The sequence below is a fragment of the Enhydra lutris genome, unplaced genomic scaffold, assembly GCF_002288905.1.
Source record: "Enhydra lutris kenyoni isolate GAN:26980312 unplaced genomic scaffold, ASM228890v2 scaffoldscaffold7, whole genome shotgun sequence".
Lineage (NCBI taxonomy): Eukaryota > Metazoa > Chordata > Mammalia > Carnivora > Mustelidae > Enhydra > Enhydra lutris.
Window position 1 is genome coordinate 25630324 of NW_019154091.1, and position 15566 is coordinate 25645889.

At 41.1% G+C, this 15566-nt stretch overlaps 1 pseudogene; it reads left to right on the plus strand.

Annotated features, from left to right (window-relative positions):
- Window positions 1-201: 201 nt before the first annotated feature.
- The window catches only part of LOC111142342, a 28582-nt pseudogene continuing 13217 nt past the window's right edge, over window positions 202-15566 (plus strand).

Below are 15566 nucleotides of genomic sequence, written 5' to 3' on the forward strand. Positions count from 1 at the left end.
GGGACACATAGTTGTAGAGTTGGAATTGCTACAGATGGGGCTGCTTCGTGGGGCATGACTTGTGTGGTGGCAAGGAGTCCTGGGCTTAGCAGGGTCCTGTGCTGATTTAATACTCTGCTGTGGCCCTCTTGAAGTCAATAATTTTTGAACAATTTTTGAAGAATTTTTTACTGGGTCCCACAAAGTATGTAGCTGGTGCAGATGACGGAGACTGTATGGCCTAAAAAGCCTAAAATATTCATTGTCTGGCCTTTTACAGAAAAGTCTGCTGATCCTTGATTTAGCTGATCTTCTGTTTTTATATTTGTAATTATTTAAAACATTTAATGCGTATAAGAATGAACTGGAGAGCATGTTTAAAATGTAATGACTCAGAGATTCTGGTTCCACCATGGTCTCTTGTGTGGCCCAAGTATCTGCAATTTTAAAAAGCCCAGCGCCTCTCAACAGAGAACCATTTAGCTTGTCATTCCAGCTAGAAATGAACTTCTTGAAAGCAGAAGATTTGGATAACTCACGGTGCCTCACACCAAGAATCTTGGATACCGCACACTGCTTGCACCAATAATCTTGGCTATCCCAGGATGCCTTTCATCAGGAATTTTCCAAGTACCTCATCATCCTCAGATTTCCAGGGCTCCCAGGTTCATCTTGCTTGGGCTTGGAACAGGATCTCTGGCCTTAGTAGAACTGGAGACATTTGTTTCTAGTGCAGGAGGGAGTATTAGCAGTTGGCTTCTTGGTTGGGTTTCCTGGAGAAGCACACATTGCATTCTGACTCCTAGACTGCCACTCAGCCATTATACTTTTAAAAATTGTTGTTAAAATACACATAGCAGGAGGTTTGTATTTCCTTTTTTTGTCCTTGTCATCCTCTTGCCACCTCCAGGGCCGTGACCACCACTCTCTGACCTATCTTGCTTCTGCTGCTTGAACCACTGCTGCCGGAAGAACTGTGAACTCCCTGTATCAACCAGAGGGGGAAAAAGAAGAAAAAAAAAGAGGGACCAGATGCTGCCGGCAAGCTGCCGCTGGTGACACCTCACACCCAGTGTCGGTTATAATTATTGAAGTTAGAGAGAATTAAAGACTCTCTTCTCATTGAGGAAGAATTCATTAAAAATCAGGAACAAATGAAGCCTATAGAAGAAAAGCAAGAGGAGGAAAGATCTAAGGTGTACGATCTGAGGGGGACCCCAATATCAGGAGAAACTTTGGAAAAGACCATTGATAACAATCATGCCATTGTGTTTATATCTATAGGCTCAGAACACTACGTCAGCATTCTTTCCTTTGTAGACAAGTATCTGTTCGAAACGGATTAGTCTGTCTTGCTCAGCCACAAGGAGCATGCTGTCATAGGGGTGCTCATGGGTGAAACAGATCCCTTGGTCACAGTGATGAAGGTAGAAAAGACGACCCAGGAAACCTATGCTGATATCGGGGGGTTGGACAACCAAATCCAGGAAATTAAGTAATCTGTGGAGCTTTCTCTCACTCATCCTGAATATTATAAAGAGATGTGTATAAAAGCCCTAAAGGGGGTCATTCTCTGTGGTCCATCTGGCACAGGTAAAACCTTATTAGCCAAAACAGTAACAAACCAAACCTTAGCCACTTTCTTGAGAGTGATTAGCACTGAACTTATTAAGAATTACCGAGGTGATGGGCCCAAGTTTGTTTGGGAATTGCTTCAAGTTGTGGAAGAATACGCACCATCCATTGTGTTTATTGATGAAATTGATGCCAATGGAACAAAAAGTTATGACTCAGATTCTGGTGGTGAGAGAGAAATTCAATGACCAATGTTGGAACTGTTGAACCTGTTAGTTGGATTTGATTCAAGGGGTGACATGAAAGTTATCATGGCCTCAAACTGAATAGGAACTTTGGATCCAGCACTTATCAGACCAGGCCATATTGACAGGAAGATTGAGCTCCCCGTGCCCAATGACAAGACTAAGAAGTGCATCTTTCATATCCATACAAGCAGGATGATGCTGGATGATGGAGTGACCCCGGACGACTTGATCATGGCTAAAGATGACCTCTCTGGTTCCGATGTCGAGGCAATCTGTCCAGAAGCTCGTCTGATGGCTTTGAGAAAACGTAGAATGAAAGTAACAAATAAAGACTTCAAGAAATCTAAAGAAAATATTTTGTGTAAAAACCAAGAAGGTACCCATGAGGACTGTATCTCTAGTGGACCACAGCTGCCTTCAAGGAAATAGTCGGGGGTGTCCCAACCCTGTGAAAGGATGAGGTTGGGGAAGTTGCCCAGAGGAACCCATGTTCCCGTTGATCTTTCTTAGCAAACCCTCCTGCATACCTTTTTGAGCAGCCCCCCAGGCTGCCTTCATTTGTCGGTCAAGTGCAATGCTCCCTCCCCAATAAAGAGTGCTCCTTCTCAAATAAAAAACACATGACATAAAATTTACCATCTTAACCATTTTTATAAGTGTACACTTTTGTAGTGTTAAGTATATTCACTGTTGTGAAGTAGATCGCACCCATACATTTTTTTAGCCTCTAAAAACACATCAGATAACCAAAACAGTTGACAAGCTGTCACTACTTAACAATAAAAGAACAAAAAATAAGGTTGTTCAATAAAAAATGGGCTCAAGACTTAAACTGACATTTCATCAATGAAAATATACATATGACAGATAAGCACATGAAAAGATATTCAAGTCATGAATAATCAGGGAAATGAAAATTAAAACCTCACCGAGATACCAAAGTTGAAGATACCGAATGCTGTCAAGAATGTCGAAGTAGGGGCTCCTGGGTGGCTTAAGCGTCTGCCTTCAGCTTCAGGTCATGATCCCAGGGCCCTGGGATCAAGCCCCACATCGGGCTCCCTGCTCAATGGGGAGTCTCTGCTTCTCCCTCTGCTTCTCTCCCTGCTTGTGCTTTCTCTCTCAAATAAATAAATAAAATCTTTAAAATATTGTGGGGTTAATAGAACATCATCCATTGCTGGCAGGAATGCAAAAAATGACAACCACTTTGGAAAACTTGTTGGCAGTTTCTTGTAAATTAAACTCATATTTACCATATAATCCAGCATTTTTACTCTTAGGTATTTACACAAGTGTTGACATATGTCCACGCAAAAACCTGCACGTGAATGTTTACAAGGCAGCTTTATTCATAAGTGCTCCAAACTGGAAACAACCGAATGTCTATCCATTGATGAATAGTGAACAAATTGAAGCACATTTATCCTATGGAAACCACTCAAGAAAAGAGAATGGGCTCCTGATCCACAAAACAACATGGATGAATCCCAAATGTCTTACACTAATTGACAGAAGCCAAGTTCGAAAACAACATTATGTAATTCCTTTAATATAACACTTGGAGAAAGCAATGCTACAGGGACATAATAGGGTCCAGGAGAGGATTAACTAGAAATTCTGTAGTGAAATCTTCCATGCCTTGACTATGATGGCAGTTGAAAGAGCTTGGACAGCTTGTCATGATTGTCCAAATTCATAGAACTGGATACCTAAATAAAGTTAATTTTTTTTTTAAATTTTTTTTTTTTAAAGATTTTATTTATTTGACAGAGAGAGATCACAAGTAGACAGAGAGGCAGGCAGAGAGAGAGAGGGGGAAGCAGGCTCCCTGCTGAGCAGAGAGCCCGATGCGGGACTCGATCCCAGGACCCTGAGATCATGACCTGAGCGGAAGGCAGTGGCTCAACCCACTGAGCCACCCAGGCGCCCTAAAGTTAATTTTTACTGTATGTAAATTATAGTTCAGTTGACCTCACTGTAAAAATACTTTAATATTTCAAATAGTTGGCCATTTAATTTGCCATGTTGCTATCAAAACCCAATATGTAAGTAGATCTTAGTTTTCTCGGGGCCATCCCAGTTAATGCTTGTTTACCTGGTGACCCAGTTACTTTAACATTTGTCCCAGGTAAGAGAAACATGCTTTGAATGAAACCCTAGATAGTTATGGTACGGTTAGGTGGTATTCTCATAGTACTTCACACGATCTTTTGGGAGACCAGGCCATTAAGCAGAGTGGTCTGGGATATTAGATCAGCACTAATCTTTTTTCTGAGGAAAAGTATAAGTTAGAGCACATTCTCACTGCCCCCTCAGGCTTAGTCTGACTGATAAAATATATGGCACAGATTCTGGAGTCCAGGGGATTTAGGATTAAATAAGTAAGTGGCTATGGTGTTTAAGTGAAATGACGTCACATGTAAAATAGATATTATAATAGCTGACTTGCAGAGGTGTTTGACAAAAGTGACTTAGCGAATTGTTGATACAAAGTCAGTGTTCATTAGTTGCTGTGATCGCTGTTGTCACCTGTTGTCATTGTTGTTATCATCATCATTCCCTGTGAGTAAGGAGAGTTTTCCATTTACGATGGGCCCCCTCCACACAGCGAGGGCAGGTAGATCACGCCATGGAGGTGGACACCATTTCCGTTCACTTAGGTCTTTGTGCTTTGGCATCTGTGGCCTCTTTCCTTGCTCATGAAGTGGACTTACCGAAAACTTGTTCCTCACTCACAACTGGGTCCCTCCCTGAAGAATGACTTGTTGTACCTTCAAGTACCTCCCCTGTCCATGGCTGCCCACTTGCTGGGTGCTTGTTGTCTGGCGTTTCTAAGACAGCGTGAAATCTATTTAAGTAATTTCAGGAATGCAGCACACCCAAGGTGTAAGACAGCAAGAAGCATGCTTCACCCGTGCCCTTGCTTTGTTACTAAGTGTGGTCAGATTGATGGTTAGATATTTGAGTTAGTGAGTCAGGATATCTGAAGAAAGTGTAAAATTCAAGTATGATTCATTTGAACCCACGGAGAAAGAGATTCTTGCTTAATGTTTTATTGAGAACCCACAATGTGAGCCGCCATGAACCTCAGGCAATCAAGGAGTCAGACGGTATTTTCTTTGGACCAACAAACAAGTGCTGTGTTATGGTATAGACCGGGCATAAAAAGAAACAAGATCGAACGTGCTTTGAAGCATTTATACTGGAGCTGGGAAGATAAAATGAAAAGACAAATCAAGGAAATAATAATTCAGAATAGAATTTAATGCTGCATGCCATGGAAAGCCCTAAAGTACTAGTAATAATAATAATGATAATGACACAAAGATGTGAGTTAAAGGAGGGATGAATATAAATGAGAAGTGATCAGGGCAGGTACTGAAAAGCTCCCTCCATAGGACGTTAGTGTCTCTTTACATGTGACTTAAGAATTTAATTTCTAGGGACACTTGGGTGGCTCAGTCCTTAAGCGTCTGCCTTCAGCTCAGGTTATGATCCCAGGGTACTGGGACTGAGCCCTGTGTCAGGTTCCCTGCTCAGCGGGGAGTCTGCTTCTCCCTCTGCCCTTCACCCCTGTTTGTGATCTCTCTCTTTCTCTTTCTCAAACTCTCTCTCTCTCAAATAAATAATCTTTAAAAAATTAATTTCTATCATTAGCAAAGGAGATTTCAGAAAATCCTAGTCCTAGACCCAAGCTGAGTGAGAAGCAGTCAGGGCAGCTGGGATTGAAAACTGAATTCAGTTCATTGTTAACAAATGTAAGATTGATCAGGGTAGGAGATAGCTGGGATTGGGAAATCAAATAGTCAGTCTCCAAATGTTCAAAAGACCTATTTGTGAACTTTAAATAGCAAGCTGCTATGGAAACTTGTGCATGTGTGTGTTTTAATAAATTATGGGACTTCTACTTTGCCATGAGGGAGATGGGAAGCAGAGGTTAAGAAGCTTCAAAGGGCAAATAAGCCCTTTTCTTTGATAGTTTGTTCATTGATGGATAAACAAAATGTGGTGTATACACACAATGGAATATTATTCAGCCTTAAGGAAGGAAATTCTGATACATGCTATAAAATGCATGAAACTTGGAGATGTTATGCTAAGTGAAATGAACCAGACACAGAAAGACAAATACACATGGTTCCATTTATATGAGGTACCCAGAACAGTCACATTCATAGAGACAGAAGGAAGATTTATTTATTTATTTAAGGGGCTGGGGTAGGGGGTGGCAGAGGGAGAGGGAGAGAGAGTCCCAAGCAGACTCTGACATAGAGCCCCAAACGGTCTTGAGCTCCATCTCAAGACCTTGAGATCACGACCTGAGCTGAAATCAAGAGTCCGACACTTAACTGACTGTGCCATCCAGGCGCCCCAGGGTTTCTGTTTGAGATGAGAAAGTTTGACATGAGAATGTTCTGGAGATGAATGGTGATAATGGTTTCCGTATGACTGTACTTAATGCCATTGAACTGAACCGTTAGACACAGTTAAAATGATACATTTTGTGTTAGTGTATCTTATTATAATTTAAAAACCCCAGACATTTCCTAAAAAAATTACATGTGTATGCAGCTAGCCTTTCCTTGAATAAATATCCCCTTTCCTTATACAGAGCGATTGAGCATAAAAAGTGCCTCTTCTACTTTAGTGAAACATTCCTGCATGAATCCTAGCTAATTACAGTGTCAAGCCAGGCAATGATTACTGTGATGAGGGATAAACGGGTCTTGTGAATTTTAGCCTCGCAAACCCAAGCCTAGAAGTGATAAGGTATAAAGTGAATACCTTCACTGATACTTACGGGTTCACCTGAGCACTGAGGGTATTGCGGGTGTATGGAAAACAATGGGTAATGGCATGCAGGCAGGAGTAAGTATGTGATGGTGGGGGCAGTGGTGAATGGAGCGAAGGGATTAGGTGAGGGGTAGTAGAGAAACCATCCTGATGGGAGGGAAGATTATATGAAAGCAAGTAGTGAGACAGAATGATGGGTTGTATGAGGTCAGTCTTTGGAGGGAGTTCAGGTTTGGTGTATAAGTAATAGGCATCCGTGGCAGATTCTTATTCTGGTTTTGTGTGCATTGTGTATGTCAAAATATAAATCCTTTCCAGTGGTGAGACTGTATTCTTGAGAAAAGATGGAAAAATGTGTCCTTGAGCCTTCAGAATTCTTCATCCCTCTTCTCAGGGCTCTGCTATGTGCAAAGATTCTTTAAAATGCAAAGCTTTGTGCATGAAAAAAAATGAAGCCATTGCAAAGAAGGCAAATTATATTTGCACAGTGCGCAATGACTACACTCCAGTGATCTCGGTAAATGACAAAACTGATAACTGAATTCTTGAAATCCATTCTTTTGACAAACTGTGCCGTAGCTAGTTTTCTGATCTGCTTTCCTTGAAGGCTGAGGCGAGGGTCACAATGTGTTGACTTGTGACATAAATATAAATGTTTCCTTCACTTTTTTCTTCTGACATCATCTACTAGCTGGAGAACATGGAGAGCTTTTGTTTGATTTGGAGAAGGCAGTGTATTTACCAATGGCTGAAGGGCGATTAAGAAATAATGTAACTTCAAAGAGTGTGTGGAGAGAGGCCTAGGTAAAGATTGCCTGGATCTCTTCTAGATATTATGGGAAGTTGACTTGGGTTAAATTTGAACAAGTCCTGTTGCCTAGGTCATTGAAAGTTAAGATTAAGCTTAACTTATTGTAAAAACATTAAGTTGTAAAAGCATTGTCTACAATGGTAGTCCCTCGGACTGTTTAAGAGGCTATGTTGTCAGGATATTGTAGTAAAATTGCAAAATCCCAGTAAATGACAGTTAACAAAGGTAGAGAGAGCCATTCCAGTGTAATCAACAAATACTACTAACCAGGGGAAAGAAGGTGTTAAAACAACTGTGTCTACATGGATAGGTCATATGTTGGAGACAAGTGCTATCAATTTTCAGGGGTAACTAAGAACCAGGCTGAGTCAGAATCATTCTTTTTGGCTAATGAAAAGCAAACATGAATTATACTAGTGCAGAAAAGGGCCAAACTGTAGCTTCTATTTCCAGCAAAGCCGCGCAAAAAATTTAAAGGGTAGAAAGTGCTCAGCATGGGTCATTTGTCACCAAGCCCACATTCTGTTTAGCACAACTAAAGGTGCTTTGCCAAAAAGTAAAGACCAGAAGGGAAAATACTCACTTTAATTTTCAGGCTATTGTGTTGCTAGAGACCTGCCCTCTCTAGTACCTACTCACATGGGGCTATTGAGCTCTGAAATGGGGCTAGCCTGCATTGAGACGTGCTGTGCATATAAAATACATACAGGATTCTCTATTTTTTAGTACAAAAAAATGTAGAGAATTTTATTGATGATTTTTAATATGATTTAATTGAAATAATAGTATTTTGACTATATTTGGTTAAAGCTAAATAAATTATGAAAGTTAATTTCACCTGTCCCTGTTTACTTTTTTTGTTTGTTTATTTACTTTTTAATATATCTGCCAGGAAATTCGCATTACATAAGTGGCTTCCATTATATTTCTGTTGGATAGCACTGGTGTAGATGGTACCACATTGAGTTTAAGCACTAATATTTTTTATTGATGCATTTCATTTTGTTAGCATAGACATAATAAGTTGAAACTGAGTTAAGAAAGAGGAATCAGGTTGTCTCTCTCTCTCTCTCAAATAAATAAATAAAATCTTTTAAAAAAAGGGTTTCCTGGATGGCTCAGTCAGTTAAGCGTCTGCCTTTGGCTCAGGTCATGATCCATGGTCTTGGGATCGAGTCTCGCATAGGACTCCCTGTTCAGCAGGGAGACTGCTGCTCCCTCTCCCTCTGCCCATTCCCCACCTCTCTCTCTCTCTCATAAATAAATGAAAATCTTAAAAAAAAGAGAAATCAGGCTTTAACCCCTAAATTACTGTCTTTCAAAAAATGAACTGTTTTATCTTACAGAGGCTTTAAAAAATACCCAATGTGGTTATGCTTCATACAGTTTCTTTCTCATTTATTTGTTTAATGATTTTTTTTCATTGTGCTGTCATAATGATAACTTTCTATTCTTTGGAAGAATTAGATCAGATGATTAAATCCCCTTCTGAGTATTTAGAAGGGGGCAGCCAAAGAAAGCTGATTTGAATACAGGGAATAAACAGTAATTAAACCGTAAATGTTGATTTTCTTTTGAAGTCCACTGGCGTGTTTGGTGTGAATAAAGAGCACATTGTCAGTTATTTCTGCTGCCACAGTTAATGCACGTGAGAGTCGTTGAAAGGCTACGTTAAATTGGGGAGTTTCCCAGGGCTGCTGAACTGAAACTTCTCTTGTTTATATTAAAGCTTGGATAATTTTTTTTTTCCTCAAACAGTACACATTGATTTTAGATAAAATCAGAGCAGCTTTCCCCCACTCCTTCAAACTCATTTACTTTGCTATAATCTGGAGATGAGCTTTTGAAATCTGGAAATGTGGTGTCTCACTGAAAACCAAAAAGGGGTTCTTTCCACCATGCAATTTTTGGGAAACTTTCAATAGTAGTTCTCAAACTTGGCTCTTTCCTAGACTCACCTAGGGAGCTTTTCAAACTCCCAGGATCCAGGCTCCCGGCCAGATCAATTAGATTCTCTGGGATAGGATTGAGCAATCAGTGAGTGATTGTTAACACTCTCCCACGTGACTTGAATGTGTAGCTGAGGCTAGGAACTACCGCTGCATGAAAGCTAAGACACAACTGTGTTCCCTAGCTTGTTCAGAAACACTCAAGGAAACTAGTTTTGGGGTATGCGAATCAGAGATGTGCCTCAATGCCTTTTCCCCCTCCAGTTGAAAATTAAGAGCAGCTGCACATTGCTCGTTCTGAAAGATATAGCAATGGATACTTTTCTCATGCTCTAATGTAAACACCGAAGAGACTTTGATGATATAAAACCTTCACATGTTTAATGATTAATTGGACTAGCATTATTCAGGAGAGGTGATGCAGGTTATTTCTTAAAACCACATATACACACACACACACAACCACATACATGACATACACATACATACAAAGTCAAGGTGTTATCTACTGCAAATATATTTTCATAAGTTATTTGTCACAGCATTAACAGTTTCAACTGGATTTCTAAAGAGAACATTTTCAGCAGGGTGAGTACGGCAGAAATTGGGCTGAATTATTTTGAGTTGGATTGAGTACTGTCTTTGCGAATGTAATTACTACGATGAAAACCAAATTTTCCTCTTGTGAAACTAGTTGGTCTTTATGAATCTGATTCTCTTGCATTTAAGGCCTTTCAAAGGAGTTCACGAGGTGAAGGCGTTTTGTAAGCTGTAAAGCACAGCAAAGTAAGTTAATGCATTATCTATATTTTATGACGTTTGGCATTTTCTTTAAAATCGGTATCAAACAAGACGATCTGTATTGTGGGTAGCTGAGAAAGGTGATTCATTCTGGGGTGGCACTGTTGGAAACGGATGGGGTGGGCTTCTTTAGGAATCTCAACATGGATGGAGGTGGAGTCTAAAAATCCTTGAATCAGTGGCAATTTGTTGTTGGCTGCTTTATTATGAACAGCTTTAAGAGGTTTGTTCATTCATTCAACAAACATTCATCAATGGTCTACTAGGTGTCAGGTAATGTTCTAGGTGCTAGAGACAGAGCAGTGAACCAGGCAGAAAAACAAACAAAAAAAACACCTGCCTTGTCCTCATTGAGTTTACATTTCAGTTGGTGGAGTAAATTATGTAAATTATGTTTTAGAGAAAAATAAAGAGGAAAAAGGGGATAGGAAGAACCAGAGTATGGTTTCTCATGTGACTAGGGCCAGCTTCCCCAAGGTGACGTCTGAGTGAAAGACTGAAGTAGGTGAAAGAGCGACCCACAGAAATCTCAGAGGAAGGGTGTTCCAGGCAGCGGGGACAAGTAGTACAAAGGGCTCAAGGTGGGGGTGTCCCTGGGCTCACCAGAGAAAATATAGGAAGTATGAATTTCAGACGAACAACACCTACTTTTTTTTTTTTTTTTTAAGATTTCACCTATTTATTTGACAGAGAGAGATCACAATTAGGCAGAGAGGCAGGCAGAGAGAGAGGGAAGCAGGCTCCCCACCAAGCAGAGAGCCTGATGCAGGGCTCGATCCCAGGACCCTGAGATCATGACCTGAGCTGAAGGCAGAAGCTTAACCCACTGAGCCACCCAAGCGCCCCAACACCTATGTTTTAAATAGAAGTATGTGCCATAAAATATTTGGGGGACACTTATACTAAAAAATCACACTGTCTAGTTTTTTATTTACTAAATCTAGGAACTCTAGGTATACTTAGTATATTTGGAGGAGTGAAAGGGGGCCAGTGGGTGTCCTGGAGTGAGGAAAGGGGACAGTAGAAATAGATAAAGTAAGAGAGGCACCAGGGGCCAGAGTGTGCCCTTTCGGTCACGGTAAGAATGTTCGCTTTTACTCCAGCTGCGACTAGACATCACTGGAAGGGCTGAGTAGAGAGGCGCCATGACCTGCGTCAGTTGGCCCACCATGTCACATGACAGAGGTCAAGGGCAGAAACACAGGGACCTGTTAGGAGGCTACAGCAACTCTCCTGGTGAGGGATAATGGAGGTGCTTAGAAGTGCTGAGAGTCTGGGTATATTCTGGTGATGAACCGGTAGTGTTTGCTGATGGACTGGATGCGGGGTGCCAGTGAAAGAGAAGGGACCGAAGAATATGCCATTGCCATCCAGTGAAAGGGGGAAACTTTAGGTGGAGCAGGATTGCTCTGGAGCAGGGTAGGGGAGGATCATGAGTTCATGTTTGATGTCTTTAATAGGAGATATCCAAGTGGAGGTGTCAAGCTGGCAGTTAGAGGTGTCTTTTCAAATACCAAAATCTGGAATTGTTTCCTTTCACCCAAGTGAAAAGGGAAATGAAAACAAGGGTGAGGAATGGGCAAGAAGGCTGCTTAGAATAAGATGAGGTTCATAGCCCTGCTTTGGGAGACTTTACTGGGGCACGTGACTGTCTTAGGGAGCTGAGAAGTATGGGAAGCTGCCAGTGTGTGGTAATCTCTTGAATCTCAGGGGAAGACGGGTCACCAGAGCCCTCAGACAACAGATGGACCAGCTGAGCTGCATATCACATCTCCAGGCTTCCAGCTGCCACAACCTAGCTGAGTCAGCTGAGGGGGGGCCCCACCACCTCTCAGTCACCCCCCTCCATGTTCTATTGCTGTGACCAGGTTAACCCATTCATGTCACTTCCCCGTGGATAAGAGCAGCTGTGAAAGAAATATGTGGGAGTTATTTTCCACACAGATTACCTCAGAAGAAAAAAAAAAAAAAAAAAAACTCTATGCAGGAGTGAGACAAGCCTTTATTATTATTATGTTGTTCACAACCACAGTCTTTAGCCCACTGCTGTGATGAGTGAGGCTCTTCCCACCTGAAGCTCACAAGGCATGGCCTCTGCCCCATTTCCGGGAGCCCTCTCCTTTCTTCAAAGGTCTTCAGGAGACTCTTGCTTCTTCCGTTCAGAGCTTAGGCGGCAACAGATGTTATCATTTCATCTCTCCCACCCACTAAAACTTGGCTCCTCCTCAAGGCACTTTCACATTTTCCCACACTTTCCTTCTTGAATCTTTTCCTGTCAGCTTCTATGTTTGCTCCTCCCCTTCTCTGTAGATGCTGTGAGAACTTGGCAATTGTTTCTTCGGCTCATTTTGTTCCTTATTCTTCCCCTTTCTCCTCCCCCATTTTATTTCTTTTGACTTGTATACTGAGATTTGGTTTACATTTTTGTTTTATCTGACTCTAATCAATAAGGCTCAGAATGGAGTTTTTGGTGCTTTTGCTTTTTTTTCTTAACCTTCATTATGTTACTTGTGGGTATCTCAGTTTCATTAGGGAATCAATTATACATCCCTAATAATGAAACTTAATTTGGGCAAGTTTTGGTGATTCTCCCCATGCCAAGTCCAAGATACGATTGACAGCTGGGATAAAACATGTAACAATTGCCATTAATGTTTTGTTTGAGATTATCAAACTCTACTTGAAAGTTTCCCACTGGCTTTATTTTGGGAAGAAGTTATTTGATCCAGAGATCTGGATGTAAGCGATCTCCATGGTTCAAGTCTTTTGGTTTAAGTTGTTTAATGAATCCAGGTTAACTGGAACTCAGATTCCAATTCCACATAGAACCCCGGCTCCCTTTGTCTGACCTGCTCTTTTCCGCCAATTAGCTGGGTTTGAATTCAAAAGGCTTTTTCTCTGAAGCCTGTTATTGTTGATTATCTTGGTGAATTCTCACTCTGCCACAGTTAAGGGCAAGTTTTCAATCTTCATCCATTGGTGTCTCAAATGGGTTTCCCCTTTCAGGTCCATGGGGAGTGTGAGATGGGTGAAATTCCTTGGAAAGAAATTCCTCGGAAAGAAATTCCTCCTCCTTCCTTTAGCAAAATCTGCCAGGGTTTTGGTGGTGAGTCTTTATTGTGCGGCCTTATCTTGCACAGACCGTTACATCTTTGGCATCTAATTTTCAAATTGGTTGACTGGAAAAATGCAATGTGAATGTCAGTTTTTTTAAGTTGCCATATAGTGAGTGCTCATTCTGTGCTGGTCTTTTACATAGAAGATGCATTCCGTTCTCACAACCCATTTTATAGATGGAGACGGCTACTCAGAGAGGTTGAAAAACTGGCCCAAATTAGAGATAGTAAGTGTGGGAAATCAGGGCTTGCACCAGATCTGTCTGATTCTAAAACACGTGTTCCTAAGGACAAAAATTCCTGATATGATATGGGGTTTAAACTAAATCAGCAGATGAGAATCAAGATGATTCCTTTCCCTTCTCCCAAAGATTTTAGTTTTCCCTGGAAGATTTCCAACTACTGGGATACTCATTTAAAATCTAAACATTGAGTTGTCTTTGCAATGTCCTTTCTCCATTCCTGGAGTCAAAACCCTGATTAGTCAAAAGAAATCCTGTGTCTCTAATCTGCTAATTTCTAAAAAATGTTGTTTTGAATATAGTGGGTTCTGGAATCAGAAACCAACTGTTCTATACTGTATGTCATCAATAGATGAAACCAGCTCCCAAATGCCAAGCTATGGGGAACATGTACTCATTAAAGACAGACTGTTTAATTCTTCCATGATTGCTACCCAGAGACTGCTCTAATCCCAATGCATATGACAGATGCTCTGTACATTGTTGATAGGTTAGTTCAGGTTAAAAATGGAGGTAGAAGCTGAGAGAGTGATTTGTATTATCTTTACTGTTGTTCCCAGCAGAAGGTCAGAAGATGAATTCCAAATGAGAGGCTGAACTCAATTGGTCTCTTTCAACGTGTGCTTGATGAGGTGTTTCTGATGGGGCTTTTATTGGTCAAGCTTGAAAGATCCTCTTTTCAGAAAGGTCAAATTCCCCATTATCCAGGAAGAGGGAAGTCAGGCTGCTACCACTTCTGATGCTAGGTTTCTTCCTTTCTCATTTCTTACACATAAGAAAGAAATATAGAAAATGTGCAGATGACAGGTAGGATGTCCGCATGGAAATAAGACTTTATTATGTTTCCCCTCTACTGCCTATTATGATTACATACCTGAGTGTATGGAAAAGGTGACTCAAGGCAGTGTGGCAACAAATACAGTTCACTTGTTTCTTCTCCTGCTCCCAGCCTTAGAGGACCCATAGAGCGTGATAGTGAAGAGCTTAGATTGTAACAAGTGACACAATTTCTCTAACTTATAGTTCCCACTTATAAGGTAGTGATAGAAATAGTACCTCTATGCTATGGTTACTATGAAGATTAAAAGGATTAATGTCTATAAAACCGTTAGCAGAGTGCCTAGCTTACAGTCAGTATTGAATAGATGGCAGCTGTTTTTAAAAAAATTATTACTGTAGTTACAGAAAATATACTAGCTCATTAGCTGAAAATACTGCTAGGATGGAAGTTCATAAAGGAAGTGGGAAGATGATAGCAGGATTCCCTGATACCAATTGTATGTAAATCATTTAGCAGCACTCAAAGGCTCATAGATCATACTGCGCCTCTGTGCTGTGAGAGAAGACTGAATCACTTCCATTTCCATCAGTAAATGCTCAGGGCAATAATAGGGTGCGGACCAAGAAATCCTGCCTGCCTACCTAGAAATGACTAAACTCCTTTCTCTAATTTAATAAAGTGGGATAATGTTGGTGAGGATAAGAAGAGAGAATACAAAAGTGGCCAGAGAGGGAAGTGAGGGTGGAAGGGAAAGGAAAGGGTCTAAGGTTTGCCCCAACCTGCATTCTTGAGCTTAGACCTGAATACCATTTGTGTCCTAATATCCCCTACAGCTTGAGTTCCCAGGCACAGATCAGAGCTCTGAGTTAAGCCGTGTGGCATGTGAGCACCTAATTCCCACTCTCCTAACCAGCAAGGGCAAGGTTTCTTAGCCAAATTCACTCCAAGGGCAAAGGCCTGGGTAATTTCTTGGAGGGATGGTATATTATTTTGTAATAAGGTATCTAAGACCCCAAACTATTTGTAGACCCTATAAGGCGAGAAATTGCATTAAAAAGCTCACCTTGGAGAGAGGGCAATGCCTTTGACAGCGGCAGCTCACCAGGTGGTCACCAATATCCTGGCCATTGATTGGTGAGGAGAGAGGCTGTCGCAGAAGCACTTGTGCTCATTACCCTAAGCAAGGAGAGCTTTTCCTTCTCCTCCTGGGTGTTGGCTTTCTACTCTGTACATGTTTTTGGATGAACTATATTTGGCTTTTGGATTA